Genomic DNA, 27,963 nt, shown 5'->3' on the forward strand with positions numbered 1-27,963 from the left:
TTAAGCATTTGCTAGTATTAAGCCTATTGCTAAATGCTTGTCATGCATGTACTCTGTTCCTTTATGCTTCCCAGCAACTCCCCAAATAGATTTTATTTTCCCAATTCACAGATGAAGAAAACAAGGCTTAAAAACATAAAAGAACTTAGTGACTGACACAGAAATCCTGAAGGTCGGGTCCAAAATCGGAGCCCCTAGCTCGTCCCACCCGCATCCTTTCTGCCTGCTTCCCAAGCAGCTGCCGTGGAGGGGTTTCCTGCCCCAACACCTCAATGGGACCATTGCCCTGGCTAACCCTCCCCCCCACCATCACCTCTGCACTTTCCTGGCGCAGGCTGGCTGCCTTTCCGGACCTCTAGCTGAGTCACTTCAAGGGATGCTGGGCCTGGTCAGCCTCACAGCTACACCTTCTCCTTGCTGACATGGGGGCAGTACTTTCTCAGCCTACTGTCGACCCGAAAAGAGGCTTTATTAGCCCCATTTCGCAAATTCGATAACTTAGGTTCAGGAAGGACAAGAGGGATGAGTGGCCGAGGTGCGGACTCAGCATTAAATAATCCAAAACAAAGATAAATGTAAGGAAGACGTGGAGCCCTGATTCATACTCTTAGAGGCAAGAACTGTGCTGCCAAGTCACCAGCCGTTCTCTTTACCTCATCAGGGTGAAAGCCCATTTCCAAGATGAGATCTTTCTGCAAAAGTCCTTAGCAGTGACACAGTAGACTAGACATACTCTGGGTACTTCCCGCTTTACACGTATTTGTGTAACCACAAAAAAAAAAAAAAAAAAAAAAATGAAATAACTCAAGAACAGAAATACAGCTGATAAAATAAAAAACCTTTACCTTTTATTCGTTTACTCCTCAATCATTTTTTGATCACCTGTTATGTGCCAGGAACGCTTGTTTGTTATAAACAAACAAACAAAAGATAAACATGGTCCCTTCTTTCAAAGGGGCTCCTATTTGATGGGAGAAATAAACATATGTGTGAATAATCAGTCATTATTATGCAGAAGGTGCTTTGGGAGCACTGAGGAAGAATGGAGGTGGGCACTAGGGGTGGGCATCACACAGGAGGCTACATTTGAACTGGGTCTGAAGAAAGGCATATAGGAGTTTGTTAGAAGGGTTAAGGTGGTGTTTCAGGCCAAAGAATTCCACGTACAGAATCAAGGACTCAGAAGAGGCATGGTAAGTCCAAAAAAATGGCAAGTCATTTCCTGTACTCTAGTAACTCAATTTTGAGCAATTACAGTGAGAAAAAAAGTAAAAACTCTGCAAATTACCCATATACACTCTAATGTAAAATGATCAGTCTGAAGCAAACCCAGATGGAACAGTGTGGATCGTGGAAATAGGGTCCCAGATAGGCTTGGAACAACAAAAACAGTAACAAAAGGACTATCTGAACCCAAGTAGTATGACGCCGTGTTCCAGTGACTTCCGGTTTTCCCCTAAATCCTGGTGGGAAATAAATGAATATGAATATTATATACCATCTGTAAAGAAGACGATTGTTAGGCTGCATATATAATTACAATTCAGCTATTCTCAGCAAATCCTTTTGCTATAATTGCCTAAAGTAAACATGCCCTTCTGGGAGTGATAAGGAGAGATGCGAGAAATGGGTGGAACCCCCTGATCCTGGCCCAGGGGACAGGGTAGAGAGAATGGTATATGTGAAAGCTCTGGCACACAGTAAACTCTGATTAAATGGTGATTCAATGCTGCCAAGAGCTCACAGAAAAATAAGTGAAAATTCACAAGGCAGCCTGGGACATCTTTGAGCTTGCTGTCTATCTGGGGTTTCAAGCAGGCAAAAGGCAACTAAGGAACATTGAAAATTGAGGTTTGCAGGTACACACATCATAATCTAAATCTATACTATCTGTGTGGCTCCAGAACCCCAAACTGAGAAATTAAATTAAGAAGTGGTATTAGGAACACTGAAAACCCTAGGGCTTCAGGAGATATAAATGCAAATGTCATATTTCTCTGTAGAGACGATTCCCACCTCCCCCACCCCATTCATAGAACCTCTCAGGGGGAAAGAAAAAAAAAAAAGAAAAAAGGAAAAACAACCCTTTCTAGGGATGAGCTCATAATCAAAGATTGCAAACCACATGAAGAGACAAGCTACCATAAAGGAGTGTTAGGAGGCATAAGAGCTGGAAATAATAGAATGCTCTAAAAATGATTAGAGGACAATTTGAGGACAAGTGATTTGAGGACAAAGCAAACAAACACTTGTATAGCTTCTACCCACGTACCAAATTTAATTGAAAACTGTTACAAACAATAAAAGGTAACTCCATCTGCAAATTCTTAATAGTTCTTTTTATGTTTCAATCTTGATTTGTGGATTGACTCAGATATCAAAGTCAAAATGTAATTTGACACCAATCTGGTAAAAACCTACTCAATCTGGTCAAAACCAGTCTTTAAAAGGTTGTCTTGGAAAAAAAAAACAGAGATGGAAAATGCCTAAGCAGTCCAGTTAAAACAGGCATCTCATTTTGTCCAGGCCATTATACCCATGCTGAAATGGTCATAAATAATTTTATCTATTCATATTTTAGCTACTGCTTCCATTTGGCTTAAGCGCAAACTTCTTAGTCATTTATTTTGTTAATAAGAGATGTCAAAGCCTCAACAAAACCTCCCAAAACCAATTTTTTGGTATCTTACTTACTGTTTCATTAGAACAACAATCCAAAAAAGCTTTACATGGTTTATTTTTACCTATGGGATTTTTAACTCTATGACTGCCAAATTTTAGCGGGTTGAGGACTAGAAAATGGCACTGAAGCAAGAATCCTGTGTGTCCTTCCAGAACTCTCTTGGAGGTAGTCGTTGCTGAACATAAGGATTTTATGCATGAACAAAATTTCAGGGGCTAAAATGAATGAAATATTGAGGCAGTGACTTAGAATTGCCGTCTTACAATTTGCTAGGTAAAGGCATTAGAAGTAAGTATCTACTACTGCCATAATCTCATTTTTAAAAATATTTTATTTATTTATTTATTTATTTATTTATTTATTTGAGAAAGAGAGAGAATGAGCTGGGAGGATGGGCAGAGGGAAAGGGAGAAGCAGACTCCTCACTGAGCAGGGAGCCCAATGCGGGTCTGGATCCAGACCCTGAGGTCATGACCTGAGCTGAAGGGAGATGCTTAGCCAACTGAACTGCCCAGGTATCCCCATAATCTCATTTTTAAAAGAATGCTTTGACACCAAAATAGGGAAGAATGTAACTGCAGAAAAAAAAAGAGGATATTTCTCAAATATGTATGTAAGTAGCTTTATTAAAGATAGAATATAGCATCTTCCTTTTCCCCCATTTTGCCATGAACTAGTAAAATATTTGTCATGGTTTCAGACTGTGAGATAATAGAAAATATATATATTGGTCTCAACCCCCATTTACTGGCACTAGAGCTCTTAACCCATTGTAATCTCCTTGGCAATAAAAACACCAGGAGGGTCTCTAATTTTAATAACTGGCCTCTGCCCTTGGTTCCTGACACAGAGCTTCTGGAACCCTTGTCATTTCCTGGGTGACAGGGATATTTTGTGCTCTGAGGTGACTCTGGCTGGCCTCCTGCATGGGAGCTGCTCAACAGAAGGACCAAGCCATGATCAGAAGCTTGGAATGTTCAGCTCCACACACACCCACATATTGTCTTGACAGGGAAGAGGGGCTGAAGATGGCAATAATGATTGATCTTGCCTATGCGGTGAAGCCTTCATAGAAATTCAACTAGTCTGGGTATAGGGAGAGGATGGTGGGGCTATGGACATTGGGGCAGGTATGTGCTATGGTGAGTGCTGTGAAATGTGTAAGCCTGATGATTCCCACACCTGTACCCCTGGGGTACATTATATACATTATATATATATTTTATATATATAAATACATTATATATATAATAATACATTATATGTGAATGAAAACAATTAATAAAGTAAAAAAAAAATTGAACTAGTCTGGGGTTTGGAGAGCTTCCAGGTTGGTGAACCACATACTGGGAGAGTGACACAGCCCAACTCCACAGGGACAGAAACTCCCAGACTGTGCTCTATGTTATCTCTCCATCTGGCAATTCATCTCTATCCTTTACCATATCTTTAATCAACTGACAAACGTGTTTCTTTGAGTTCTGTGAGCTGCTCCAGTAAATTAGCTGAACCCAACGAGGGGCTCATGGGAACCTCTCATTTATGGCTGATCGGTCAGAAGAGTAGGTGTCAATCTGGACTTGAGATTGGCACCGAATGGGGTGGGGGCAATCGCCGGATTGAGCCCTTAGGTTGCAGGATTGAACACTATCTCCAGGTAGATAGGGTCAGCATGGAGATAAATTGGTGTCCTGGAGAGTTGCTTGGTGTGGAGAAGACCCTACCCAATTGGTGACCAGACGTGTCAGAAGTGAAGTGCTCTGTGTCAGGAGTGAAAGAGAAAGACTCACAGGAGGTAGACACGACTGCAGGATCCTCCAGGACACAGACTCAGTGCTTCCCAGCTTTACAGATGCAGGGCATGTGTCCCTGTAACTCTGCCTTCAAAGAAGGGGTTGCAGAACTCTAGAATCCCCACCAACTTAGATATACCTTCAACGGCTAACAATGCACAGACTCTATACCCCTTGATTTACCATTATAACTAGACTGGCTATAAAATCATTGGGAGTTTAGAGGGTCCTTTTTGGTTTCCAAAGCACTTATGTACGCGTTCTCTCCTTCACTCTAGAGAGAAAGGAAAAACCAAAGTGCAAGTTTTATGTATCTCTATCTTGCAGTTGAAGAAACTGAATGTCAGAGCTGTCATTCATTTACTCAATCATTTGCTCAGAGTCAACGAATATTTATGCATCTCCAGGCTGTGTAGCACTGTTCTAACCCCCAATAACACGAAGATGAATACAAAGTCATCCACTTAAGATCCCATGGGTAGTTGGCGACAGCTCGCAAAGAACCCAGGTATTCCAATTACAAGTACTGTGTTCTCTCTAGTAAGCTGTGATGCCCCTGTATCTCTCTCTTCATTGTGTTTGGTCTGCCACCAGCAACCCTCCTACTTCCCCACAGAAGGTCTGAGCTTCCTGGCCTTGGGCATATTGAGACTGGACCGGTTCTCACATTCACACCAACATCTAGACATTTGTTCAATGTTTATTTAGGGTGGCTGAGCTCTGGAATGGGGCTGGATGGGTATGAAGAACCATTAGAGACCATACCCAACTAGCAAAATAAAGGCCCTGAAGCTAACAGGAAGTTTAAAGATCAGATATTTTTACTTAAACAGAAACATGGTTACAAGGCCCTTAATCTTCCCCTCCCCACCCCAAGAAGCTTATCAAAATATTTCCTTCAAACACATGTAGTCCTCTGGGAGGAGTTCCAATAAGTGCAATTTTTCCAGTTCCTTATATTCCAATAATGCCTTCCCATAACAGGCTGGCCCCCCACCCCTTCATCTTGCTCTGCATTCACTTTTGGGTTGGAACAGCCTCTGCTCAGCATTTTGCCAAGACATTCTCATTAGGCTCCACCCAGTTCAAGGCATGTTCTTTCCAAGGAGAACATTTTGATGCACTTAGAATGTTTCATTTCCCCAGCTTGATTTCTGCACATTTCCCCATCTGGTGTCCATATAATCCAGGATTATACCTAAGGCTGTACCCACCAGTATGGGGTTGGTCTGATGGGTCTCCTGGTCACATGGGTGCTACACTTTTGAATATCACCTTTACATAGATTGCTCATGGTCCTTTGTATTTGTAAAATCTTGGTAGGTACTCTTCCTTCATATATTTGCCACGTTTAGACACATTAGAGTTCAAAGGCCATTTCTGAATAGACATAGATCTGATAAAGTACATTTTCAACTTTTCATGTTCGTGGCCTCTCCTCCTGGGCTCCCAGGGAAGCTATACTTTAAGATTTACCAAGGTCAAAATGACTTGGCAAAACCTCATATCACGGGCTCTGTTTCTGCCCCAAGCACACATTGTACCTCTGCTTCATTAAAGAAAATAACCAAAAGGGACCATTCCAAACACAAAAGGTAAGAAAAAATAAGAAACTTCCCTGGTTCCCATAAGATTAAAGTCACATAGCCTCACATACACTAGAAACTTGAGATAAGGTCTACAACTTTCTGAAATGTTCTTTGTCTAATAATTTGCAACTTTTATGTAAAAAAGTGCATTTAATCCTACACCAGATGTCCCTTTGGAGGATAACTCTCCTTTTTTTGAGGATCATATATCCCATGCAACTGTTCAAACTTAGGTTCTAATAAAACTCTTTTTAAAACTCAGTGATCCTGAAAGGTTTGTTGACTTTATGTCAACAGATACACAGGGATGCAAATCTGTAATATGTCCAATGCAGCACCAAGTGATAGATTCTTATGCATTGGCTCATGATACTTTTGTAGTTAAGAGGAGAAGAGGAGTAGTAGCTTCAACTCTTCACTTAAAACTAGCCCCACACTCACTTTCTCTAATGGGATGTTTAAACTCTTCTTAACTTTTTTCTGAAAATAGAAAGTAATTGATGCCCATATATGAATACACTCATGAGAAGATATTTGGTCTGCCTTGAAAGGTGCCCGTTCAACAGAGAATATTTGAGAAATCTGTGCTAACTCCATGGAAGATGACCCTTCTATACATGAACGTGCTTAGTTGCAAATATTTGGCTGGTGAAAGCCTAAGATGTACATAACCCCCCTTTCAGTGGGAGCGCAAGCTGCTCTGTGAAGGAATGCTTCCACAATTCATTGCACTGTGGCCTCCACACCTTTTTTCAGAGGCATGGAGAGAAAGTACTCAATGGTGATCCCTCACAAGCCCCGAAGTAGCCACCATAAGTCCCACAGGATGCCAGACACATCAACTTGGTCATCAAGTACATGTGACTTGAAGTGATGTGACCTGTCCTGTGAGTTCCTAGACTTCACTCTCACATTGAAAAGACCCATTCACAAGAGAGTCCTAGCTCTTGTGAAATCTGCAGGCTTTGTCACCAAAATGCTTTGCACAAATTAGGCAGCCAACAAATATTGGTTGAATAAAATTGAAGAATGGACTAAATGAATTGGAGTCTTTGCAGCTCAGGAGGTTGCTACAAATCTCACATTTAAATGATAATGAAATTTAGTGTGGAGAATTATACTTTCTAATCTTCACTCTGGCCTTGAAGAAAGAGATTTGATGGCACACATTTGGGTCTTAGGGGTTTTCAGTCACCTATGTTTCTCTTTGTCTTGCCACTTACCTTATTTCAAGATAGAAATAGAACCTATCAGTATAAGAAATCCAGGAAGCAGGTTAATTTGGAAAAAAGTATTCTCCACTGCAGCCATTCTAAGAAAAGTATCAACTTTTTCTTGCACAAAAGGGGACTTTGATTGCTTTTCAATCCTTCCATCCCTTTAATTCCCTTTCTCTTTTCTTACTTGAATAATAGTAGAAATTAAGGTATCAAAATCCCTTTTCCCCTGCCCCCGACTCAAATCACAGGAGTCCTGAATCATAGCTCTCCAAAGCCTACAAGTAGAAGTGGATGCTTCCTGCAGAAAGAGTAGCTGGAATAGGCAGGGGATCCTGAGTGGAACACTGTCTCCTAGGGAATCCTCAAGGGCCAACTGAGATCAAGCTCAGAGACAGCAGTGTTCTACAGCTGCAGACAACACCTTGGAACATTCATTTTTGTGGCCTGGGTGAACAGGAAAGAGACACCAAACATGGGAGAGGGTGTCAGAGGGTGGTTGAAAGAACATTAGAACTGAACTTGATCTTCCTCCTTGCTCCAAAAATGAGAAGACCCTAATGCTGCAGAGACCTGTTTGCACTAAGAAGTCCTTATTTCAAAATGCAATTACCTGTGGGATGATTAAGCCTACAGTACCAGAGATTGCATTAAACTCAATTAAGTCCTCTACAATCAGAGTCATTATTTTGGGGCATGGAAGAAGAAAAAACAAGATGTATATTCCACTTAAAAGGGGATGAAAAAGAAAATGATCTAGAGCAGTGTTTCCCAAGTCTGCTGCATAAGAATCATAAGAGTTTATTGAAAACACAGATTCTCTTCTCCCTACCTCATACGCATTCTGAATCAAGAAATCTGGAGCAGGGACCAGGAATCAATATTTTTAAAAGTTTCCTGTGTCATCTGTTGTTGCCAGCCCTGGGAGGAATCCTGGGGAAGCACAGTTCTTGGAGGCTGGTTTGTTGCCCTGACCAGGCTTCAGTGAGATCTCCAGCTTGACAAATATTGAACTTGGTGTTGCAGTGGGCTGATTGGGACTGACCTGCTTACAAAGTTTATAGGAAACTTATGTATGCCAGCTCACTGGTTACAAGGAGGGGTGTCCTTCTCAGAGGTCAAAATGCCCACTTTGCTGTGCAAAACATCTTCACAACACTTGGACACTTTGAATGAGATGGTTGCCTGCTACTGATCTGTGAAACCAGATCAAAGGGATGTTCCCAATAGCATTTTCATTCAGGCCACAGGAGGTGTGGGAAATAATTCTTATATGCCCCACACCCAATCTCCTTAATCTTGACCAGAGCTGGAGAAACACCACCAAATTCTTGCTCTCGGAACTTTTTCTCAGGTCTACACACTCTTTCTTTTTTTATATGTTTATTCTCTTTTTAAAATAGGGTGCTATTTTACCAAGTTTCCATTTTCTTCCTTGAAATTACATTCCATTCATGCATTTCTGGCCACCTCTGTTGTGCTCCATGTGTCCACATCACCAATATCTTGGTGACTACTTAGATGGGTAACTTATTTTCAATCCCTATGCACTGACCTGATGGTTAACCTCATGAGCTTACATTCCAGCAAAAAGAGGTTTGTAATAAATATATCTTAAGAACTAAAAAATGAGATCATGTGATGCTTTGAAGAAGCTGAGCACAGGTAGAGGTAGATGTGATTTGGGCTGGAGTTGACTAAGGAAGTCTTCTCTGCAGATGTGATATTTATGTTTAGAGCTAGAACCTCATGATTACACTTTCAAACAATGTTCATTTCCAAGGTCACGTAGAACCTTATATCTCCATCATAGATACAAGCATTGTTAAACTAATAGAGTTAGTAGATGATTTTGTAAAATTTGTTATGAGAAGCTAGTGGGGAAGGAAAGTACTCATCTAGATAGTTTGAAAGCTCTTCCATTATTAAACATGAGGAACGCTGGATAAAATGGAACAAATACTTAAAAGTACACTATTTTAAAATGAAATCCTATTTTAAGTGAGTAAGTGAGCTCACAATAAAGTCAGAGAAATCACTAGTAATGAAAGTAATGAAGTAATGAAGGAAATGAAAATCAGTGAGGTCAACATGAGACCTGAAGCTTCAGCTGCTGCTGGGAAAGGGTTTGGATCCTAATCCCTGTGTAGGAACAGGAGATACAGCCTTAAGCCCTAGAGACAGGAAATTGGAACTGAAACCACAACAGGAAGCCAGGATGAAGCAGGGCAGATTTTAAAATAATTAAAAAAAAATCCATTAGTTTTGGGTAGAGGTTTTTAAAAGGAAAAGATAATATCCCTGAGGATTTATAGCTGCATAACCATCTGATATTCAAATTCATGCCATGGGCAAGATCTAGGAAACTCTAAGTTCAGATAATAGCATAAAAAGTTGTGTTTACTTAGTGATGCTCCGAGTAACTTACAAAAGCAAATGCAAAACCTCTCTTGAAGAACAACCCCTTAGCAAGGTCTCTGTAGGGATTTCCAGAGATTAAATTCCAGTGAAGGCAAGTTCATAATCTAAAACTGTAAAACATATGAGGAAACAATGCTATGAAAAAGAGTCACCAAAAGTCATATGTACAGTACAGAATTAGAACTTCAAATATTAAAATTCTTAAATAGAAATTTTGAGAAATAATTTAAAGGATTAAATTTTTTTTTTTTTAAAGGGTGCCTGGGTGGCTCAGTTGGTTAAGCATCTGCCTTTGGCTCAGGTCATGATCTCAGGGTCCTGGGATTGAGACCCACATCAGGCTGTCTGCTTAGTGGGGAGCCTGCTTCTCCTTCCCCCTCTGCCTGCTGCTACCCCTGCATGTTCTCTCTCTCTCACCCTCTGTCACATAAATAAATAAAATCTTTCAAAAAGCAAAAAATAAAAATAAAAGTTATTTCAAAATTGTACCTATTGCATGGAGCACTGGGTGTGGTGCATAAACAATGAATTCTGGAACACTGAAGGGAAATTATTTTTTTTAAAGATTTTATTTATTTATTTGACAGAGAAATCACATACTTGTGATGGAGAGGCAGGCAGAGAGAGAGAGAGGGAAGCAGGCTCCCTGCTGAGCAGAGAGCCCGATGCGGGCCTCGATCCCAGGACCCTGAGATCATGACCTGAGCCGAAGGCAGCGGCTTAACCCACTGAGCCACCCAGGCGCCCAAGGAAATTTTTAAAATAAATAAAAATTTTGGGGGTGCCTGGGTGGCTCAGTGGATTAAAGCCTCTGCCTTCAGCTCAGGTCATGATCCCAGGGTCCTGGGATCGAGGCCCGCATCGGGCTCTCTGCTCAGTGGCGAGCATGCTTCTCCCTCTCACTCTGCCTGCCCCTCTGCCTACTTGTGATCTCTCTCTGTCAAATAAATAAATAAAATCTTTTTTAAAAAATAAATTAAATAAATAAATAAATTTTTAAAATTGTAAAAGAATAGAATACTTTTTTTTTTGCATATATGTATCTTTAAAAACTGATGGGCAATGTTAAAAATAGACAAAAAGAGAATTAGTAAACAAGGGGACTGATCTGAGGAGATCCTCCAAAGTCAGTCAGTCCAGGAAGATGAAGGGATGGCAAATATAAAAACATTAAAAGACATGTAGGACAATGAAGATGTCTCACATGTCTTTCAATAGAAGTGGCAGAAAGAAAGCACTGACAAGATGGAAGAAAGATAATATTTGAATAGATAATGGCTGAGAATGTTACAAAATTGATGAAAGATACAAATCTGCAGATTTAAGAAATACAACCATTGGGGCACCTGGGTGGCTCAGTGGGTTAAGTCGCTGCCTTTGGCTCAGGTCATGATCTCAGGGTCCTGAGATCGAGTCCCGCATCGGGCTCTCTGCTCAGCAGGGAACCTGCTTCCTTCTCTCTCTCTCTGCCTGCCTCTCTGTCTACTTGTGATTTCTCTCTGTCAAATAAATAAATAAAATCTTAAAAAAAAAGAAAGAAACACAACCACTTGCAAATAGTATAAATAACATTAAGCCCATGCTCAGACATGTTTTAATGAAACTACAGAATACCAATGATTTTTCTTAAAATAACAGGCATGATTTTATCTGTTGCTAAACACAATTTTCTTTTTCTTGAAAAACCAGTTGCTTAATGTTTCTTTTGTTCTTACGTCTGAAATCTGCTATCTGAATACACAGAGACTTACGAATGTCTACAGTTTATTACTTTAAGGGAAAGAAATTTAAAGCACCTTGTACCATTTAAACTTTGGTGCAACCTCAGTAATATGAGCTGAGAAAATATGACAGGCTCATAATTATGGCCGCCCAAGACCCTAGTAAAGTGTAAATCTGCCTTAGTTTTGCTCAACTTGCTTTTGCTCTGTAAACAGTGAATAAACCAAACCACCTCTCCTCCCAGCCCAGCCTCCGTAATGGTTTCTGCTTGGCCTAATGACAGCTCAGTGCAAACACCCTTCAGTTAATTTGTTGAGTGTTCAGAGGGTATGGGTTTAGCCCCACACATCCCTTCCACCTGAGCTATCAGTTTCTGACTTTGAACCGGGAAAACTGAATCAAGACAGAGAAGAAGAATGCCATTCTTTTTAAATTCTGCTTTATCTTTTATACCTAGTGGGCATAGAGTTCTTCTCTGTGAATCAGGTAATTTCAGTCACAATTTCAATTCAACCGGGGTTGATTTACAAAACAGACCAATAGGCTAAGAATGAACATTCTTTTTCTGACTCTTCTGGAAATCTCTGAGTCTTGTTTTTATCCATCTCTCAGATAGTGTAGAAAATAAAACACTACCCTACAGCTTCTCTCAGAAGAAATACAGTGTTAACAGTGTTATAGCCCTAAGCTCCATGGACATATGTCCATGTGTATTTCACTGTAACTTAAGCTGGAAGGGGAATGGAAACCATTTATTCATGCACTTATCTCTCTATAAACATTTTAGTAATTTGTCAAGCCAGAAAATAAAAAGATAATTCTTGAGGACTGATTGGGACAAGGTGGAAGGATCTCCCACCTCTTCTGTTTGAATTCTTGGTGGACGAGTGAGGGGTGAGGGGACGTTTTCTTCAGAGTTGTCCAATACCAGGGATGCACACATGGGGCAGGTTCCTAAAAAAAAAAAAAGGAGTCATGAAACAAACTCACTTATAATTTCCTTATTTGGGGGACTTCTATGTCTCTCCCCCATTGAACACTCTCTCTGTTCTTCACACTGTCCATAGCCCTCTGACAAATGTATTTCTATAAACCACAGTTAGAAAGAGGTAGATTATAAGCTTCCCAGTTCTAGGAGTATGAATAACCAGAATGAGCTATGTAGGGAGGAAGGTGGTGTCATCTCTTTCCATGTCAAGATCCTTAAGCACATGGATTGGAAATGTTCCCAGCTTGTCCTCTTGGATCTGGAATGGAGGTTCTGCTCTGTTCCTTGAGGACATGCACAATTAGGTCATGCAGATGTCATACAAAGATGATTCAGTCTCTGACCAGAGGTCATCTTGATGCCTTCTTGGGCCAATGTTTAATACAAAAAGATTTCAGCAAAAACCCGCAGTAGAAAAAGTTGCAAGATTTTCGCTTCATCTTTACATTTCTTGGCCTTAGCTCTGTTTTTTTCATCTTTTACCCATTTTCCTACTCTCCTTGTCTCTCTCTCTCTCTCTCTCTCTCTCTCCCTCTCTCAAGCTCTTTGTTCTCACATCTTTTACTTGAAATGTCAAAATCCTTTCAAAAATTGCCGTTAAATAAAAGCAATGAGGAAATGGAAAATTGTTGCCATACTCAGGCTAGGAAATGACAGGAAATTCTGACCATATCAAACAAATATACACGTGTTTTACCATCACTATGCATTATACCACTAAACCACAGCTGGCTAACATCACACCTATTTTTGAGAAGTAAACACAGAAGCCAATAAATGTTCCAAGATGACATGGAAGTATTTGCATTCCTGCAACGTCCTGTTCAAATGATATGCATGGAGCTGGTATTTCAGTTGTTCCAAATAATAAATTATTCCACCAGGTTACATCTTTCACTTACACAAACCTCCAGGCTCTCTTGCCTCCATACTCCCTGCAGCTGTTACTTCAGTTTTTGCTACATAATTACTGTTTATTCGAAATCTCTCACTTGTTAGAGGAGTTACCACAGAGCTCTCACATTCCGCTTTCAAAATGTGATGACTCTTACGTTTTTTCTTTGCACTAAATGTTGGAGGCAGCTTTTAGTCCTAACCAAAATATTTGCACAATGCTAATTACATTTCTGTGGACCATCAAAATAAAAATCTGTAGAAGAATAAACGAAAAATGGGCATCACACATTATAATTACAATTTCAAATCTTTCAGAACAAAGGATCTTAAAATCGGACAAAGCCCAAACACAGGCATCTTCTTGCTTAGGAACAGTAATAGAAAAACCAGCCAAGAAGTACTGAGCACTCCCCACAGGCCAAGCCTGTTCTGAGTGCCTTCCATATCTAATCTTTTTTTTTTAATTTTTTATTTTTTATAAACATATATTTTTATCCCCAGGGGTACAGGTCTGTGAATCACCAGGTTTACACACTTCACAGCACTCACCAAAGCACATACCCTCCCCAATGTCCATAACCCCACCCCCCTTCTCCCAACCCCCCTCCCCCCAGCAACCCTCAGTTTGTTTTGTGAGATGAAGAGTCATTTATGGTTTGTCTCCCTCCCAATCCCATCTTGTTTCATTGATGCAACATGGGGGCTTAAGTGGGTAGGAGAAGAATCCATATCTAATCTTTAAACAATGAGATGAGATAGGTAGTATTATAGGTGAAAAAACCAAGGCACAAAGACGCTAGGTCAGTTACCCAAGACCCCTCAGCTAGGCATTCTGACTCCAGAGCCCATGCTTGAACCACTACTCCATATTCTACTTATGAAAGCTATTTTTCCACATTATTGTGTAATCTTAAAGAAGTGCCCCTGCCCTGACTTTGGTCCCCCTTTCAACTCATCAGCTCCTCATGGCCGCCTCCCCACCATGACAATTTCCCCCCTCGGAGTCCATGGGAGAAGACCTGCAGGACACCCAGCTCCCACACAGCTGCCTTTCCCATCAAAGCTTACTTAAGAGATCTGGTCTCTGTCTTCTAGAAGTTTATACTCCAAATCAAACAATATAAAGAGGCATATAATTTATAATCCAAGCAAACAACACAAAGAGATGTATAAAAGAACATATAGACATGGGAGGGAGTATAAAAAAGCAGAGTTTGTACCAAATTTGAACAGGGGAGCAGTGAGATTTGAGATGTGTAACTGATAAACAGCTTCTTGAGGCAGTTCCGAAGCCAAATTCCAACAGGGACTCGGCCAAGTCGTGTTGCAGCAGTGAAACAGCAGCCCACATTTGGAATATTCATGTAGAAGTATCTTCTTCCTCTACAGGGACACCTTGAATGGCAAATGGCTTTCCCTTCTCTCCAGTTGATTTAACTGGTTCTCCCTCGCTCCTCTTCTTTCCGTCTCCCCTTCTTCCTTTATGTCTCTTTCATTCCTTTATTCCAGGTTGTCATGGAACAGCTCTCTACAGAGCGCTGGTCTTCAAAGACCACATTTCAGGCACTCTGACAGCTTCCAGAAGCTAAAAGTAAAGTCCTCCTTCTCCTGGAGCTAACGGGCCACAGGGTCAGCTCTTAAAAATACAAATTTGATCCTGCTTATAACATTTAAAACCATCCAGTGCCTTTCCATTGCTCTAAGGATAAAGAGTAAAATGGATCAGAGAACTCCCTGAAACCCTGAATGGACAGCCCTGTCTCCTAGATTGTCACACCGACCACACACTACCCCTCTGTTCACGTCTCTCCCGCCGTTTGGCAGATCCTTGAATGTGCCGAACAAGGCTCTCAGTTTTAAGACCTGATAGCATCCTCTTTTGCCATTCAGAGCCTGGATCCTGATTCATAGGCACCCTACTGTGACGATCGATTAGTGTTGACCTCCTCCACTCGACAGTAAATTATAGGAGTGTGGGGAGGAGGTTAGTGTTCCGCAAAGAGATAAGACAAGTGTCAGCTGAAATCAGATGGTGAAGAATGCTGAGGTGCCACACGTTACTTTGTATGCTTCAGAGAGTGAGGAATGGTACTTGAGCAAAGAGGCAAAGCGATCTGAGGTGCACTTTAGGAAAAGAGGTGAGCCTAGTAGTAAGAAGCAAGATGGGACGGAGAGAGATAGAGCAGGGGTCCATTTAGGGGGCTGAGGCTATAGTCTTGAGTAAGAGATGAATAAATGAATGAATGAATGAACAGACTAGTGACATTTAGCATCAAAATTATGTCTAATTCCAAAGCCCATAAGCCTTTCAGATACACACTGCTGCTGCTCACACATGATTAAACCAACAGAAGGAATTATCCTATTGCCAATTTCTTAAAAAAATCTCTCGAGAAACAAAAGTGAGGAAGTTGACTCTGTGAGAGGTATTACTTCTGAATAAAAGTATGTGATTATAACTTGACTTTGCAAATTACCCAGCTGGCAAGTGAATCAAATAATTCAAATAAAGCCAAATTCATTTTGCATATGTCAAAGCTTACAAGCAAGTAAATATGTATGAAATTTAAGAAGCGTATTTTGGAAAGGAAGGGCCCCTCAACCATCCCGAGAGTCAATCATGGGCCAAATTGTTTCAAATTATAGAAGACAACTTTTCATATATTTTTAAATTCTTTTTATTTTTTTTAGATTTGTTTATTTATTTATTTTGAGAAAGAGAGGGAGAGAGAGAGTCTGAGTGTGTTCGTGCTCCCTTGGTGGGGAATGAAGGGGGAGAGGGAGAAGGAGCTAGCAGACTAGGCTCCCCTCTGAGCAGGGAGCCTGATGTGGGACTGAAGATAATGAGCAGAGTCAAAATCAAGAATCTGATGCTTAACCGACTGAGTCACCCAGTTGCCCCTAACTTTTCATATAGTTTTTAGAGATAACTGTTTTCCTAAAGTGACATTCCTTTACATGTATTTCAGAAGACAAATCCATGAAAATTGGTGGTCATATATTTAAAACTTAGTCATTAGAAGTTGAAAGTGACTCAAATTTAATTTTCTATAGGATATAATTTTTGAGTTTTTTTAATGAAAACATCTGGAAGACACATTTCCTAAGAAGGAAGACTTGAACCACAACAATCAGTTTCTTTTATGGGAGGCTGCCATCATACTGATTTTTAGCTTCCTTCCACTAAGACCAAATCCAGCTGGGAGCTGGGAAACTGGGTGGTCCATTAAAAGCTGCTGAGGATGGAAGCAAATTTCAGGTCTGCCTCTAATTAAATGTAGGTCTGGATAAAAACTAGAGCTTCTAAATATCAGTTTTTCCCATCTGTAAAATGGGATTAGAAGTGCCTGGTCTACCTCATTCACAGAATTCTTTTAAAGGTCAAAACAAAATTGATAAGAAATGTCAACACTACACAAATGCAGTGTTATCATCATGGCCTGTTTCCTAAAAGATGTTTCCAATCCATTCCCATCCAACCAGAAGAAAAATCTTGAAGTAGTTGTGCTGTTGTTGGATTTTCTCTGTGTCATCAAACGCAAAATTGAATGGCTCTTTAAGAATTCTCCATTGCCCTCTAGATTTGACATTATGATTGTCCAATCCTAAAGTGGAAACCCCCATTGGTAACTTTCCCAAGGTAAAATTCAAGGAGACCGATGCCAGGATTAGCTTCAGGAGTATCTTTCAAACCAGGAAGCCCTTGGAACCATGAAGTTCGCTCTATTTCTTCTTTCAGAGGCATGAGCTTAGACAGACAGCCGTTGTCTCTCTATGGGACCCAAGCTGGGCTAGCACCTACTACTGGCCAGGCACCATGCCAGGAATAGAGCAAACAAAATGATTCAAACAAGGCAGAGCTGGTTCCTTTCTTCTTGGAGTTTCAACCCTGTCCTGATGCCAAGGGGACTCTTCACCAGGAAAGAGCAGCTGTCCAGCGGTCCGTTGTCCAACTCTCCCCCTCAACCCCCAACCACCCAACTCCCCCACCCCCTGCAAGTAGCTAAAGCCCTATACCCATTTTAGGCTGGTTCTCCAAGGCTTTAGTTCATTCCCATTAGGTCAGGCTCCATAGCTGATTTTTCTTTCCATTTATGGACAAAAACATTTTCTTTGTTAGAAAAAATGCCGATTCTGGACAGTTGAGATCATTTATAAATAAGAGGCATACAAGTAAATAAATAAAATAGAAGGAAGAGATTTGCTGTGCTTTCCAAAGCCAGTAGCCCTCGAGGTGCTACCTGACCTCTCAAGGTCCAGCCTCTGGTTCTCCATGACCCAGGAACTCAAGGACCAGAGGTAGAAAAGAGCTGGCTTTGTCCCGGTGCTGCGTCAGAGCCTCCGCGGGGCCTGTGCGCTTCACCGTGCTGTCAGCGGCTCACGCATTCCTCCCGCTGGAATCGTAGTTCTCTGACCACATCAACAGCGCTGTGCGTGGCTGGTGCAAATATCTGATTAGCCTGTGACTGACGCACTGGCTCCCACCGGCAGGGAGCCCAGCTCTCCGCCAAGGATTCGCTCCCTGCTGGAATCAAAGGGGTTCGCAGCCCCCCAGCTCCATCTGTTGACTATTTCAGGCAACTGCTCTCTCCTCTGCAAGAGCCCTCTTTAGCGTCCTGGAGGCTCCCATTCTTTTTGTTCCACTCTCCTGTAGCTTTTTTACTTCAGGATTAATTTTAGGACTAAATTACATCTGACTAACCTTTGCATTGCACACAGTGTCATTTCCTACTGTCCTTAGTGTTCAGAGAGGAAACTATGAATGCCATTATTTCTTACTCCTATCAAAGTGGTTCAGGCTTATGATAGGAAAACCCCTGTCCCCCCCCCCCCCACCCACCTTCTGGGTGCTTCTTGTGGGGTGTGGTGTTGTCTCTCTTGGTTTCACCCACCTTTCTGGTGTCCCAACAAAGCTCGTGCACACCACCCCTCCCACCCCCATGATGGCTAGATACTGTCTCCTTTTCTGGGGTTCGCCTCTGGATGTCCCACCACGGCATGAAATGTTCTCTATTTTGTTTACCCAGCCCTTTCCTGTGATTTTCTCAATTCTCTGCACATCATATCTCAAGCCAATTAAGTATTTTGATGCGTAGATGAGTGGATATCTACCCACCTTTAGCGTGGCTATTCCGCAACAAACAGGCATCAGTGATGAAGATGAATGTTTTCTTAAACTGCTTTCAGGTCAAACTTTGCCTTGACAAGACTGGGTTGTCAGATTTAGGCTTGATTACATAAGGAAAAATTCTTAGCCTACATCCTGACACAAAACAAAATTTAACGTATATTTGCTTCCTTTCTTCCTTGGAAGAAGTCATCCTGTCTGACCATCTTAGAGCGTGTCCTTTCTTAGATATGCGCAAGCTTGTACCCAAAATTAAAGAAATCAGAGCTCTGCTCAGAGACATTTCCACTTCTTGCAAGGATCATTCTGATGATCCAACAGGGCAGAATTTGTGAGATAATAGAATCTTGGAGCTATAATGGCCCTCAGAGATAATCCCTGCTGACACTAAAGCCATTGGACAAGCCTTAAATAGATTAGTAAATTTAAAGTTAAGCAGACAAAAAGATGATGATTGTTACTGGAAGATTCCCCCCTGGCTTCTTCCTGAGCACAGTCTCCAGTCAGCTGACTCTCGTGGCTCACTGTGCTACTTCTCCCAAGAAATGATCTACTTCCCTTGGGGTTCATCCACTTTAATATATTTTTTGCTTTAAAAACATAGACACTGACTTAGAATGTAAAGAAACATTGAAGGTCCCTCATGAGTTGCTACAGCTTTGCAGTTAGGACGACTTCCTCCAGAAGCGACAGAGCTTCTAAATCTGGGTGTCCGAGGAGGAAGCGGCTTGGCCTTGGGCAGAGAGCACAGACTTTGGAGTCAAGCATACCTGGGTTTGAGTTCAGAGTCTTGCATTTTCTGGTTGTGGGATAGGGTGCGAGGAAAGTCAGTAACTGATTTCTCTGACGCTCGCCTTCCTTGTCTGCAAGATGGGAAAATGAGTACTTATCTCTGGAGATTGCTGGGGAAGTTAAAGGACCTTATATGGACAAGATGCCTGGCACATAATACACACCAAGACTGGTTTATGCTTCTTGTTGCACATTTGGTCATCACTGTATCAAACAGGATCAAAAGAGGTGTTGATGACCTATTACGTCCCTGAGAATGGGAAGGATTCAGCAGGAGGCTTTGCTAATAACATTCAAGCTGTACGTTTTTTCACAATATTCCACGTCCATTGGCAGAAATGGATTTCCTAATAAATACGGTAACAAACGCAAAAGAATAGCACTTTTATATTGTCTTACGCGATTGAATCCCGACTTATGCTGTGTAACTGGATATGTTTTACCTTGCTCTGTACAACATCTGTACAATATTTTCTCTTATAATTTGCCATCATTTTTTGAATACCTATCATGTGTTTAATTGGGTAAATTGATATAGATTTTTCTCACTTAACCCTCCCAATGGTCCCATAAAGGGACTGTCATCATTCCAATATTATAGATGAAGCTCAGTGAAATTAGGTGACTTAGCCTGAGATGACATAGGCTTGCCTGACATTCAGGCCCCTCTAGAATTTGGAAGCTGTGTGTGTGTCTGGACCTCTGATGTGACTTTTTATGTGCTGTCATGTCCTTTGAGTTATTTTTCCCATGATGGAGGTGACCAGTACTCAACAGATATTTCTTGGATAAATGAATCTTCCTTTTCTCACCAGACCTTACTTTTAATCAGCAATGTCTTTGTGTTATAGCTAGCAAGGTCCATGCAATGGGTTTTCCTCCTCTGGACAAATATATTACTTTCATTTTTGCTGAGCTAACCATGGAGGATGAAGGGAAGCATCATTCCTTTGTAACTTACTTGCTTTGTATGGTCTAACCCTTGTCTACCCCTCCAGGCTCACTACTGTCCCCTGGGTTCCCTACATTCTGGCCACACTGGGCTTCTCTTGGCTCTTAGCATCACCATGTTTCTCCAGACTCAGGGTCTTCACAGGCTGCTCCATTTGCCTGAAACACCAGCCCCCTCTTGAAGCACCAAATTGCACCCACTCTTCAAATCTTGACTTAAATAGAACTTTCTCCAGAAGACTTCCTTGACCCTCTGTTTCAGTTGCCTGCTGTTGCATAACAATCTTCCTTGAAGTGTTATGACTTATGACTTAGTCACTCATCTGCTCATAAGTCTGTGATGGCGTTGGGCTTGGTAGGGAAGCTCATGTCTGCGCCGAATGTCATTGGCTGGACCAGTCTGCCTGAGGCTGGAGGATCCAAGATGGCCTCACTCATAATCTGTCTGGCCCTTCAGCTGGGATGGCCACTCTCTCCCCACAGGATTTCTCCAGCTGGACTTCTTTACATGGTGGTTGACTTCCAAGAGGGTGAAAATGAAAGCTGTGAGGACCCTTGAGGACTATGCTTAGAAGTCCCCTGTCGTTCCTTCTGCTGCATTCTACCAACCAAAGCAAATCTCATGGCCAGCCCAGATCAAGAGGAGGGAAAACAGACTCCACATCCTGGAGCAGCAAGTGCTTTGAGGTGTAGGAGGAAAAGCTGGTGGCCATCTTTACAACGTCTCTCCATACTCCAAAACGAGATTAGCTCTATTATATACAACACCCCCTTCTCTGTACAGCAAAGAGCATCTGTAAGTACTTATTCACTCTCTACATTCTCTTATCATCTCCCATACTGTAAAATCGATTAGAACAGGAATCCCACAGGGTGCCTGGGTGGCTTAGTCTGTTAAGTGTCTGCCTTCAGCTCAGGTCATGATCCCAGGGTCCTGGAATTGAGGGATTGAGCCCTGCATCAGGCTCCCTGCTCAACGGGGAGCCTGCTTCTCCCTCTCCCTCTGCCTATAGCTCCCCCTGCTTGTGTGCTCTCTCTCTCTGCCAAATAAATAAATAAAAATCTTAAAAAAAAGAACAGGAATCCCATCTGCCATCTTCATTGCTAATTGCAAATACAGAGTGAATGAATGAATGAATGAACGAACGAATGAATGTGTAGGTGAGCATTATATAGTCCAGGCACACAGTACAAAGCAAGTATTGCACATGGAATACTCAGTGATCATAAGCTTCACATTTAAAGTCATGCGGCACCTCCTCTCTTCTGGAAATAATGGCAAGCATCTCTTGAGGATCAAAATTTGACTATCATTAAAGAGACAGAAAAGCTTAGTCTTGGAAAATTCTAAACTTCTCTAAGAAGTAAAGGCAATGATCATGTTGTCAACAATCTTTCTTAAAGTTGTTGTAACGTGACTTGTTTTTTGGTGCCTAGAAAGCTGTTACTGTGATATTAGAATATCCTGTCTTGTTGACGTTGATGTCTAGAAGTAACTGTTTGGGAAACATGTTGGAAAATCCCTTCCCCTGTCCCCATCTGCCTTTTTTTTTCTTTCTTTTTTTTTTTTTTTTCTTAATGAAAACCAGAAGGGATTTCAAGAGAACACCAAACCAAACATGGCTATGCAGCATTCACGGGAATTTGTTTTAGAAACTCACATTTCAAATGCTAAATTAACTTCAAGCTTATCAGAGAGAAGGAGAGAAACTTCTGAGAACAAGGGAAGAAAAAAAAACCACAGGAAAATCAATCAATGTGCATTTCTTTTGATGTTCTTTTGCGTGAAAACAGAAAGGATGTGAGGCACAGGGAAACTGGGACTTTCTCAGCCTGTGAAGGGCTTGAAAAATCTCGTTTTGACCTATGAGTCATTTGATGCACAGATGCCAAATCTGGGGCCTTTGTCGATTTCTGCCCATCTCCTTGGCCTTCATCTGCCTGAGCTGCTGAGCTGGGCCAAGGCGGATGACAGGCAGAAATTGGCTTATCAGCCACCCTTACATTGTGCTTCCTGTACTCTTCTCTAAACTAATTGTGCTTAGGTGCTGGTAGCATTTGCAAACATTACCAAGAGTAAATGAGTGTTTGTTGGCAATAATTGTTCATTGCGATTTTTAAATAACAGTTTAATAAGGAAGAATGCCAAGTTGATTCAAATTCCTGTTAAAAAAAATTTATACACACACACACACATATGTTTGTGTAAATACATGTATGTGTATGCATGAGTACATGTATGTAACTTTTCTTTTTCAGCAGATTGCAAAGATAGAAATAGAAGCATGCAGGCAAACATGGTCTCTTAGCCTCACAGCTCAAACACTCAGCATCTCAGAGCTGAGAGTGGCATGTTTTTCATTTGGATTTCTAGGCCTGTGTTCAGTATTTATTTCTTTATAAATACATATAAACAAAGTCTCCAGGCAACTGTCATGAAAGAAAGGAAACTAATTCTGAAAAGCAGAGTAACGACTTTCATTTCATTTTTCTTTTCTTGCTACTTAGAAAATGTTTCCCACTCTATACCCAACAACTACCCCCCACACATTCCCCCAATAAAAACAAAGTCATTAATGGGTTTTTTTTCATCACCGAACAGGGGGAAATTTCTTGAGCCTGAACATATCGATTATCGGAGGCACATGCCTATACAAACTTCCATCCGATAGCACCCTAAATGGTGGGTCTTTCCAACGAAAACAGAAATCACAAAATGCAGGGTTTTCACTGGCCTCGGGCATTGGTGGCTCAGCCCAAGCTGCTTCCACGGCTGCACAGTTGCCTAGCAACCTGCCACCAATCAGCCCCACTCCTCCGGCTCCTTTCCTTATGCTGGTCCTCACAGGCTTTTCTTTTCTGTATTTGTTTACTCTGCCATAGCAGCATCTGAATAGCACAATACCTGCACAGATGGCTTAGAAGCTGTTCAGGACAGGGGGCGCCTGGCTGCCTCATACTGTAGAGCATGTGACTTTTTGAATTCAGGGTCACGAGTTCAAGCCCCATGTTGGGTGTAGAGCTTACTTAAAAAACAACAACAACAACAACAACAACAATAAACAAAACAAAACAAATCAGTTGTTCAGGATAATATCATGGCAGCCCTTGAATGTCAAGCTGCAGAGTCTCCCTCCCTTGGTAAGTGCCAAACATGCTTCGGAGGTTTCGAGATAACAGAGCATAGTGACCCCCATGGGAATGGAAAGGAGGGTGCCCGGGAAAGCCATGTGGCTGCAGGAGAAGCAGGGTCAGGCTGCACAAGAACACACGATGGGGCACACATTCTCAGGCTGAGTTTGCCGGCACTGCAAAGTCGGTGTTCTTTTCTTTACACCATTTTGCCTCCTGACGAGTCCTGCAATGTGGCACTCAAGAGAAGAGGCAAAAAACCAGACACGTTTGAATCTCTGCATATTGTCCGTAATCATCTAGTGAAGCCATCTGTTACATTTTTTAATGCCTGATGCCATAGCAAACAGGAGATATGCTCATTTTACAAATGTTCTCCATTCTTCTCCAGATGGCAACTCTTCTGCCTGCTCCAGCTTTACAAGCAAAACACCTACTTTCAGTTCGGAAAGAATCAATGGACAGGCTTTTTGCAGCCTGCCACTTAAAGGGAGAGGTAGAGAACTTTGCACTTTGAGGCACAAATCTTCACTAAGATCAGGGAGAAAAAGAGGGGAGAGGCTCTCTGAATGGTAGGCATCCACCCTCAAACTCTTAAAGAACAGGAGCTGACTCAGAAGTTGGAGAAGATGTGGCCGGAGATGTGGTCACATAAGCTCATGAGACTTTCTATCTAGAACATTCTGATTAGCATGCCTTGGCTCCAGCAACAGACAACCTCTGAGCCTGTTTATTCCACTTTTCCAATGCACAGAAGGCAGATGCTGCTTGGCATAGCACAAGTCAAGGGACATTTCCTGAGTGACCAGGGTCATATAGGTGAGCTAAGACTGTGGGCCTGACAGGAGAGAAGGTAGTGGTGAGTCAAGCCATCACCCCCAGAGATGTCCACTGCAGCGTGACAGTGGGCTCTAGAGGTGGTGACAAGACACTGCAGGCAGGGCCCCAGGAGAACCAAGATGGTGGCGGGTATGTGGGCAAATTGAGAGCCGACCCGGGGACCCAGAGGAGTGAAGGACGGGAGAGCTAGTGTGGTGACAGCGAAGAACAACTGTTCTCAGTCACTCAGCGGCCTGTGTGGAGCCCCGCCCAAAGCTCTTACTCCGGCTGACTCGCCAGATCCTCACCAGCAAGTCCTCCTCACCTTACTGCACCGTCCAGGTGAGTAAGCACAGAATGGAGAGCCTGGGCCACTTTCCCAGGGTCCACGCCAGGAAGATAGTGGCTTTGAGCCAGAAACGTCAACTCTAGAGCCTTGTGCCTCACCAGTGTTTCAGTCAGCAAATGAGATGATGACATGTGAGTTCTTGTCCTGACGAGGGCCCATATGAAGCCACAGGTTTCCATCAAGCCTGTTCGGGGCGTTTGTGCCTGGTCGTTATTTCAAATCAGCCTTATTCACCACTTCACAAAACGCATCTAAGGAGTAGTTTGATCCTTAGAAAGACTTCCCACTCTTCAGGCTGCATATGTGTCCTCTCTGTTGCCCACCCATAACGGCAACACCAATCCCCTAACATGCAGTCCGTCCCACGTACCTATACTAAGCTGTGCCATCCAGGCATGGGGCTGGTCCCAAGGGTACCCATGTCTGGACATGAGGAGTCCCATAATCACCCTGTGCTTTGTAGAGGATGGCATGGTACATACTTCTCTGGGTTTCATGATTACTTAGAAGTTGTCATTATTGTTACTTTGAGCTCTTCTTGTGACACTCTTTTTCTTGAACGTCTTAGACCCTAACCTGTGCTCATAGACATTCTCCAGGGGCATTCCTAAGCCAATAACTATGCATTTTTATACATGCATCCAGAACCAGGAAGGAGGCTGAGAGATGAGGCAACAGCTCGTGCAGATAGACTTTTTATCAGACCAACCACCAGAGGGCGCTCTAAAGGAATGGCTTCAAGAAAGGGAGCGATTTGGGCATTCAAAGGCCCCAGGGGAGTAAAAATATAAGGTCTTTAGCCAGGAAGGAATACATTTCTGTCATGAAGAAGATTTGCCATCTACTTCCTGCCTGTTTGGCTAATTATATTTTCTCAGCTCCCCTTAATTACACAGACCAGATGCTTTATGACTAGAAATAAACACAAATAGAGAAAGAGCATCAAAGATAAATCGTCCACGACCAAGAGTCATAAATTGAAAGAAACTAACAAATTAAGTAGTCTAGTCACTACCACACTTCACTTACCACAGTCCATCTTCTCAATTCAATTAGTTTTAGTGCTGAGTGTAATGGTAAGCATTTTTTTTAAATTGGGGCCAGAGTCTCTTGGTTGTTTTCTTTTCTTTTCTTTATTCTCTTTTGAATAAGCAGTAAAGTAAAGCATCAGTGCTAATTTCCAAATCCTTTAATGGAAAAATTCATCAACTAGAGAATGTGGTACAGAAAATCCTTTGGTGGTGCTCATTTTTAAAAATTAATTCTTCACTATATAAGAAACACATAAATACATTAGAGGTACAATTTAAGGCCCCTTTGAACAATACCACAGTCCTCCTAACCCCCTCTATCTTCCCAGAGATAATCATGATTTCCTATTAGTGTGTTTTCTTCTAGACTTCTCTTCAATTATTTAGGCGGGTGACGATACTCTGTCTGAAGGGCACCTTTCTCCTACCCTGTCTGAACATCCAGGCTTATGTCAGGCCTTAGGAGACACTGTAAAGAACACTGGACTTGGATTTGATAGGTCTACATTTGGATCTCAACTCTGTTCTGGTATGCGACTGACTTTGGACAAGCCACGTAAGTGCTCTGCACATGGGGTTAGCAAAAACTCCTTTGGACATTTGTTCATTTATTTATTCTGCAAATATTTACTGAATTCCTTCTGAGTTCTAGGCACCTGGGCAAAGGTCTAGTCTAAGGTGGCTTGCAAAGAAGTAAACAGACAATTATAACACATTATGAGAATGAGCATGTCACAGAAGTACCAGGTGCTCTGGAATCATAGTACTCAGGAGTCAGGGATGGCTTCCTGGAGGAGGTAATGTTAAGCTGCAGTTGGAGTGATTAGAAAGAATTAATTGGGCAAATAGGAGTTTGGAAGTTGGTAAATGTGTGGGGTGTTTGGGTAGGTAGAAGCAGTTTTCAAGGCAGAGAAAATGTTATGTCCAAAGGTTTATTGGCTAAAACAAATAAAATATATTTCTGTTGTTTTTTTTTACCCTGACAAACCCTGACATCTCACGTCACAGTGAGATGGTGATGTTAAATTAAATAAAGAACACACACCAAAAAGAAGAAGAAGAAGAAGAAGAAGAAGAAGAAGAAGCAGCGTAGATGGTGTAGAAAAAAGACAAAACCTCAACCTTTCTCAATCGCGATGACAACTTTTGTTGAGAGCGTAACTTGGACCTGTCTCCAGCGTCTGAAAACAGTTTCCATCAACTATAATAGTTAGTGGTGGAACTAGACAATAAATCAAATTGATGGCTCACCTGGATCCACTTTCTATTGCTGCTGTAACGAATTACCACAGACTTAATGGCTTAAAACAACACCAATTTATTATCTTGCAGTCTGGAAGTCAGAAGTCCTAAAATCAAGGTTTTGACAGGGTTGCTTTCTTCTGGAGGCTCTAGGAGAGGATCCATTTTGTGCATTCTTCCTGCTTCTTGAGGCCTCCTGCATTCTTTGTCTAATGTCCCCTTTCTCAGATTACTCTAACCTCTACTCCTGTCATCAAGTCTCTTTCTCTTCCTCTGACCCTCCTGCCTTCCTCTTATAGAGGACTTTTGGCATTACTTTGGGACCACTCAAATAACGTAGAATGATCTCCCTATCTCAACATCATTAACTTAACTTAATCACAACAGCAAGTCCCTTTTGCTGTTATGGTGACATATTCACAGGTTCCCTAGATTAGGACAAGGACATTGGGGGCAGTGGCAGGGGGAGGCATTATTTAGTCTACAACACCACCCATGGCATGATGCTAAAACCAGAGCAACCCTGCCACAGGAAAACTTCCTTTAATCTGCTTGAGAAACTCAAGGTCTGGACTGACCCCCCCAAATGGGCAGCTAGAGTGCTTTCCATCCTTTCCTCTCCCCATACACCACCTTGTTCTACATTTGCACAGAGACTGTCAGGACACAACTGGAAAAGAAGTGAGGCTGGGACTGGGGGACTGGGAGGGGCACAGCCCATGACAAGGAATGCATTTCCTATAGGTGAAGTGCCCTGAGCCGGCTGCTGACCAGAGAGCACTAGCAGAAGTGCATTCTGGGAGCTGTAGACTGGCATGACCAGCTCTGTCACAGAAGCTCAGAGCCAAGTAGTGGAGATGGGGACGCCACCTGCCTGCGGCCAGGAGAACTGCTTGAGATGAATGCCCTCTAAAGGAGACCTGTGCACAGTCCCCCGCCATCCATCTAAAGAGCTGAAAAGGGGCTTTGGTCTCTCCTTCCTCAGTCTGGGAGTTCATATATACCATTCAGAGAGATCCTTTCTTATCTGAGCCATAGCTAAGAGCTAAGTTCAAGTTCTATCCTTTGGCATTGTTAGGTCCAAGCAAAACAAGGAATAAAGATGACCACTTTTGGTGTGAAAGCTAAGGTAAGTAGGACCAATCTACCCACTGAGGACAAGTCAAAGAACTGGATGGATTAAAAAAAACAAAAAGCATCAAAAAACAA

The 27,963-nt window shown here is 42.0% G+C and overlaps 1 long non-coding RNA gene across 3 annotated transcripts in view; it reads left to right on the forward strand.

The window, feature by feature from the left end:
• LOC309860603 overlaps window positions 1–26,871 on the forward strand; it is a 69,677-nt gene extending 42,806 nt beyond the window's left edge. Inside the window, exons 2-5 of one of the 3 annotated variants that reach the window (XR_014309482.1) lie at window positions 23,705–24,474; window positions 25,900–26,068; window positions 26,165–26,309; window positions 26,521–26,871. This is a non-coding gene — a long non-coding RNA (uncharacterized lncRNA). Of the gene's footprint in view, window positions 1–23,704; window positions 24,475–25,899; window positions 26,310–26,520 lie in introns of all 3 variants that reach the window. The other 2 variants (XR_014309481.1, XR_014309483.1) reach the window with 2 other exon arrangements.
• Window positions 26,872–27,963: the final 1,092 nt, after the last annotated feature.

The sequence above is a fragment of the Mustela nivalis genome (assembly GCF_964662115.1).
Source record: "Mustela nivalis genome assembly, chromosome: 2".
Taxonomy (NCBI): domain Eukaryota; kingdom Metazoa; phylum Chordata; class Mammalia; order Carnivora; family Mustelidae; genus Mustela; species Mustela nivalis.